The following is a 6,507-nucleotide window of genomic DNA, read 5'->3' as shown; positions in this document are numbered from 1 at the left end:
GTGTGTGTGGTACTCAGTACCACTCTAGCTGGTTTTAACAAAGGCCACTTCGATCTGATGACATGCACTGTTGTCTGTTTGATGTCACCTGCACAGCGGCCATTTTAAACGACATGTGCTGCGGTCATTCTAAATTATATGCTCTGTGGTCTTTTTGATGTCACCTTCACTGCGGCCATTTTACGTGACATGTGTTACGGCATTTTTAAATGATATGCACTGTGGTCTGTTTGATGTCACCTTCACTGCGGCCATTTTACGTGACATGTGCTGCGGCCATTTTGAATGGTATGCACTGTGGTCTGTTTGAATTGAGAGTCATCCACGGGGTTCATTTTCAATGTTTTCTGTCCAGGGCAGTGAATGTAACAGATTATAAATGAGAATAAAGACTCATAAAGGATAATAAATCACAGACAATCATAAAGATTATAAAGATTTACAAAGTAAGAGGAAGAATTATAAACAGTTTATAAAGGTTGCAAATGTCAGTAAATGTTTCTAAATTATTATAAAGAATTCTCAATAATTATCAGGATTATTTTTGTTTGAAAGGGATTATAAAAGAATCAGAAAGATTCAGTCCCCGCCCCCACTCCCGTAACCATGGAAACAGACCCCGCCCCCACTCCCGTCACTCTGGAAACAGACCTCGCCGTCACTCTGGAAACAGACACCGCCCCCACTCCCGTCACTCTGGAAACAGAACCCGCCCCCACTCGCCGTCACCTTGGAAACAGATCCTGCCGCCACTCCCAGTCACCCTGTTTACAGACCCCGCCTCCACTCCCCATCACCCTGGAAACAGACGCCGCTCCCACTCTCGTCACACTGGAAACAAACTCCGCCCCCAATCCTCCGTCACCCTGGTAACAGACCCCGCCCCCACCTCTTCACAATGGTAACAGACCCCGCCCCCGCTCCCCGTCACCCTGGAAACAGACCCCGCTCCCACTCTCGTCACACTGGAAACAGATCCCGCCTCCACTCCTCCGTCACCCTGGTAACAGACCCCGCCTCCACTCCCCATCACACTGGAAACAGACCCCGCTCCCACGCTCGTCACACTGGAAACAGACCCCGCCCCCCACTTCCCGTCACCCTGGTAACAGACACCGCCCCCGCTCCCAGTCACTCTGGAAACAGATCCCGCATCAACTCCCCATCACCCTGCAAACAGACTCCGCCCACACCATCACCGTGGAAACAGATCCCGTCCCCAGAAACCGTCACCCTGGAAACAGACCCCGCCCCCACTCCTCCGTCACCCTGGAAACAGGCTCTGCCCCCGCCCCGTCACCTTGCTGACAGGCCCCGCCCTCGCTCTGTCTCCATGATGATAGATCACGCCGCCGCTCTGCCTCCATGATGACAGACCACGCCCCCGCTCTGTCTCCATGCTGACAGGCCCCGCCCCCGCTCTGTCTCCATGATGACAGACCACGCCCCCGCTCTGTCTCCATGCTGACAAGCCCCGGCCCCGCTCTGTCTCCATGATGACAGACCACGCCCCCGCTCTGTCTCCATGCTGACAGGCCCCGGCCCCGCTCTGTCTCCATGATGACAGACCACGCCCCCAATCTGTCTCCATGGTGACAGGTCCCGCCTCCGCTCTGTCTCCGTGGTGACAGGCCCCGCCCCCGCATTGTCTCCGTGGTGAGAGGCGCCGCCCCCGCTCAGTCACCATGGTGACAGTCCCCGCCCCCGCTCTGTCTCCATGGTGACAGTCCCCGCCCCCGCTTTGTCTCCGTGGTGAGTGGCCCCGCCCCGTTCTGTCTCCATGGTGACAGGCCCCGCCACCACTCTGTCTCCATGCTGACAGTCCCCGCCCCCGCTCTGTCTCCATGGTGACAGTCCCATCCCTCGCTCTGTCTCCGTGGTGACAGGCCACGCCCCCGTTCTGTCTCCATGTTAACAGTCCTTGCCCCCGCTCTGTCTCCATGCTGACAGTCCCCGCCCCCGCTCTGTCTCCATGGTGACAGTCCCATCCCTCGCTCTGTCTCCGTGGTGACAGGCCACGCCCCCGCTCTGTCTCCAGGGTTTGAGGCCCCTCCCCCTCTCTGCCTCCATTGTGAGAGGTCCCGCCCCCGCTCTGTCTCCGTGGTGACAGGCCCCGCCCCCGCTCTGTCTCCATGGTGACATGCCCCGCCCCCGCTCTGTCTCCATGGTGACAGGTCCTGCCTCCGCTCTGTCTCCGTGGTGACAGGCCACGCCCCCGCTCTGTCTCCGTGGTGAGAGGCCCCGCCCCCGCTCTGTCTCCGTGGTGACAGTCCCCTCCCCCGCTCTGTCTCCATGGTGACAGTGTCCTCCCCCGCACTGTATCCATGGTGACGGTCACCTCCCCCGCTATGTCTCCATGGTGACAGTCCCCTCCCTCGCTCTGTCTCCATTGTGACAGGCCCTTCCCCCGCTATGTCTCCATGGTGACAGTGCACGCCCCCGTTCTGTCTCCATGGTGACAGTCCCCTCCCCGCTCTGTCTCCATGGTGACAGTCCCCGCCCCCGTTCTGTCTCCATGGTGACAATCCCCTCCACCGCTCTGTCTACATGGTGACAGTCCCCTCCCCCTCCTCTGATTATTGAATTAATTTATCAACAGAGTTGTTATCTCTGGATTGTTGCCCGTGCCACGTGATAGCGAATCGAGGAATAGGGAGAGAGAGGAGTTGAACACGTGGCTGCAGGGTTTTGGTTTCCTGGATAATTGGGGCTCTTTCTGGGGTAGGTGGGACCTCTACAAACAGGATGGTCTTCACCTGAACCAGAGGGCTACCAATATCCTGGGGGGGGGGCAGATTTGCTAGTTCTCTTCGGGGGGGTTTAACCTAATTCAGCAGGGGAATGGGAACCTAAATTGTAGTGTCAGTGTGCAGGCTGTTGAGAGTAGTGAGGTCAGGGATATGGTTACAAGGACGCAAGAGGGCACTGGCAAGCAAGAACCTGGTTTAAAGTGTGTCTACTTCAACGCCAGGAGCATCCGGAATAAGGTGCGTGAGCTTGCAGCATGGGTTGGTACCTGGGATCTCGATGTAGTGGCCATTTCGGAGACATGGGTAGAGCAGGGGCAGGAATGGATGTTGCAGGTTCCGGGATTTAGATGTTTCAGTAAGAACAGAGAAGATGGTAAAAGAGGGGGGTGGGGGGGTTGGAGGGGGAGGGGGATGGTGTGGCATTGTTAATCAAGGCGAGTATTACAGCGGCAGAAAGGACGTTTGAGGACTCGTCTACTGAGGTAGTCTGGGCCGAGGTTAGAAACAGGAGAGGTGAGGTCACCCTGTTGGGAGTTTTCTATAGACCTCCAAATAGTTCCAGAGATGTAGAGGAAAGGATAGCGAAGATGATTCTCGACAGGAGCGACAGTAACAGGGTAGTTGTTATGGGGGACTTTAACTTTCCAAATATCGACTGGAAATACTATAGTTCGAGTATTTTAGACGGGTCAGTTTTTGTCCAGTGTGTGCAGGAGGGTTTTCTGACACAGGATGTAGACAGGCCAACCAGGGGCGATGCCACATTGGATTTGGTACTGGGTAATGAACCCAGCCAGGTGTTAGATTTAGATGTAGGTGAGCACTTTGGTGATAGTGATCACAATTCGGTTAGGTTTACCTTAGCGATGGGCAGAGACAGGTATATACCGCAGGGCAAGAATTATTGCTGGGGGAAAGGAAATTATGATGCGATTAGGCAAGATTTAGGATGCGTCGGATGGGGAAGGAAACTGCAGGGGATGGGCACAATCGAAATGTGGAGCTTATTCAAGGAGCAGCTACTGCGTGTCCTTAATACGGATGTACCTGTGAGGCAGGGAGGAAGTTGTCGAGCGAGGGAGCCGTGGTTTACTAAAGAAGTTGAAGATCTTGTCAAGAGGAAGAAGAAGACTTATGTTAGGATGAGACGTGAAGGCTCAGTTAGGGCGCTTGAGAGCTACAAGCTAGCCAGGAAGGATCTAAAGGGAGAGCTAAGAAGAGCAAGGAGAGGACACGAGAAGTCATTGGCGGATAGGATCAGGGAAAACCCTAAGGCTTTCTATAGGTATATCAGGAATAAAAGAATGACTAGAGTTAGATTAGGGCCAATCAAGGATAGTAGTAGGAAGTTGTGTGTGGAATCAGAGGAGATAGGGGAAGTGTTAAATGAATATTTTTCGTCAGTATTTACAGTAGAGAAAGAAAATGTTGTTGAGGAGAATACTGAGATTCAGGCTATTAGGCTAGATGGGATTGAGGTTCGCAAGGAGGAGGTGTTATCAATTTTGGAAAGTGTGAAAATAGACACGTCCCCTGGGCCAGATTGGATTTACCCTAGGATTCTCTGGGAAGCTAGGGAGGAGATTGCAGAGCCTTTGTCCTTGATCTTTATGGCGTAATTGTCGACAGGAATAGTGCCGGAAGACTGGAGGATAGCAAATGTTGTCCCCTTGTTCAAGAAGGGGTGCAGAGACAGCCCTGGTAATTATAGACCTGTGAGCCTTACTTCGGTTTTGGGTAAAATGTTGGAAAAGGTTATAAGAGACAGGATTTATAATCATCTAGAAAAGAATAAGTTCATTAGTGATAGTCAGCACGGTTTTGTGACGGGTAGGTCGTGCCTCACAAACCTTATTGAGTTTTTCGAGAAGGTGACCAAAGAGGTGGATGAGGGTAAAGCAGTGGATGTGGTGTATCTGGATTTCAGTAAGGCGTTTGATAAGGTTCCCCACGGTAGGCTATTGCAGAACATACGGAAGTATGGGGTTGAAGGTGATTTAGAGCTTTGGATCAGAAATTGGCTAGCTGAAAGAAGACAGAGGGTTGGTGGTTGATGGCAAATGTTCATCCTGGAGTTTAGTTACTAGTGGTGTACCGCAAGGATCTGTTTTGGGGCCACTGCTGTTTGTCATTTTTATAAATGACCTAGAAGTGGGTGTAGAAGAGTGGGTTAGTAAATTTGCAGATGACACTAAGGTCGGTGGAGTTGTGGATAGTGCCGAAGGATGTTGTAGGGTACAGAGGGACATAGATAGGCTGCAGAGCTGGGCTGAGAGATGGCAAATGGAGTTTAATGCGGAAAAGTGCGAGGTGATTCACTTTGGAAGGAGTAACAGGAATGCAGACTACTGGGCTAATGGGAAGATTCTTGGTAGTGTAGATGAACAGAGAGATCTTGGTTTCCAGGTGCATAAATCCCTGAAGGTTGCTACCCAGGTTAATAGGGCTGTTAAGAAGGCATATGGTGTGTCAGATTTTATTAGTAGGGGGATCGAGTTTCAGAGCCACGAGGTCATGCTGCAGCTGTACAAAACTCTGGTGAGACCGCACCTGGAGTATTGCATGCAGTTCTGGTCACCGCATTATAGGAAGGATGTGGAAGCTACGGAAAGGGTGCAGAGGAGATTTACTAGGACGTTGCCTGGTCTGGAGGGAAGGTCTTACGAGGAAAGGCTGAGGGACTTGAGGTTGTTTTCGTTGGAGAGAAGGAGGAGGATAGTTGACTTAATAGAGACAGATAAGATAATCAGAGGGTTAGATAGGGTGGATAGTGAGCGTCATTTTCCTCGGATGGTGATGGCAAACACGAGGGGACATAGCTTCAAGTTGAGGGGTGATAGATATAGGACAGATGTGAGAGGTAGTTTCTTTACTCAGAGAGTAGTAAGGGCGTGGAACGCCCTGCCTGCAGCAGTATTAGACTCGCCAACTTTAAGGGCATTTAAGTGGTCATTGGATAGATATATGGATGAAAATGGAATAGTGTAGGTCAGGTGGTTTCACAGGTCGGCGCAACATCGAGGGCCGAAGGGCCTGTACTGCGCTGTAATGTTCTCATTCTAATTCTAATTGTAGTAAAGGGATATTTCAGCACATTCTTCACCTGCTCTCGGAACTGAGTTTGTGTCACGGCGTAAATCGCAGTGTTTGTGGAGCAGCTCAGGAGCTGGAGCATGAAGGACAATTCCTGCAGACACTCAGGTAGATAAACAGACTCATAACCCAAATTATACATCCTCCTCCATATCGAATGCACCATTAACAGGGCCCACAACAGGATGAAATTCCCCGAGATAGCTAACAGGACAATGATAGATTTCCTTCGACTCTCCATCTCGGGGTCTCTGTGACTCTCCCCACTGCTGTGAGCCCGGAGTCTCCTGCGTCCTCTGCTGCTCACTAAAATGTGTCTGACGGTGAGAGCGTTGAGCAGCAGAATCAGCACAAATGGGATGGCCGGGGTTTGAATGTGGTGGAGGAACTCGATTATTCCCCAGACACGAGAGAACTGAACATCCATTGTTACAAAACAAAACCAGGGGAAGTTCACCAGCCAATACCAACCTGTGAACATAAAGTACCAGAAGATGTTCTTCAAACAGCTCAGCACACTCACTGTTCCCACAACCACAGCCGATGTTTTCTCACTGCAATATTTACTTTTCAGATTCTGACAACAAATGGCCACAAATCGATCAAAGGTGAAAGTGACGGTGAACCAGACAGAACAGTCTGTGACTGTGTAAAGCAGGACGGC

At 51.5% G+C, this 6,507-nt stretch overlaps 1 pseudogene; it reads right to left on the bottom strand.

Annotated features, from left to right (window-relative positions):
- Window positions 1-4,884: 4,884 nt before the first annotated feature.
- The window catches only part of LOC137352685 (probable G-protein coupled receptor 139), a 573,522-nt pseudogene continuing 571,899 nt past the window's right edge, over window positions 4,885-6,507 (bottom strand).

This window comes from Heterodontus francisci, chromosome 39 (genome assembly GCF_036365525.1).
Source record: "Heterodontus francisci isolate sHetFra1 chromosome 39, sHetFra1.hap1, whole genome shotgun sequence".
Taxonomy (NCBI): domain Eukaryota; kingdom Metazoa; phylum Chordata; class Chondrichthyes; order Heterodontiformes; family Heterodontidae; genus Heterodontus; species Heterodontus francisci.
Note: the sequence above shows the minus strand (reverse complement) of the source record. Positions and strands in the feature narration are given on the sequence as shown.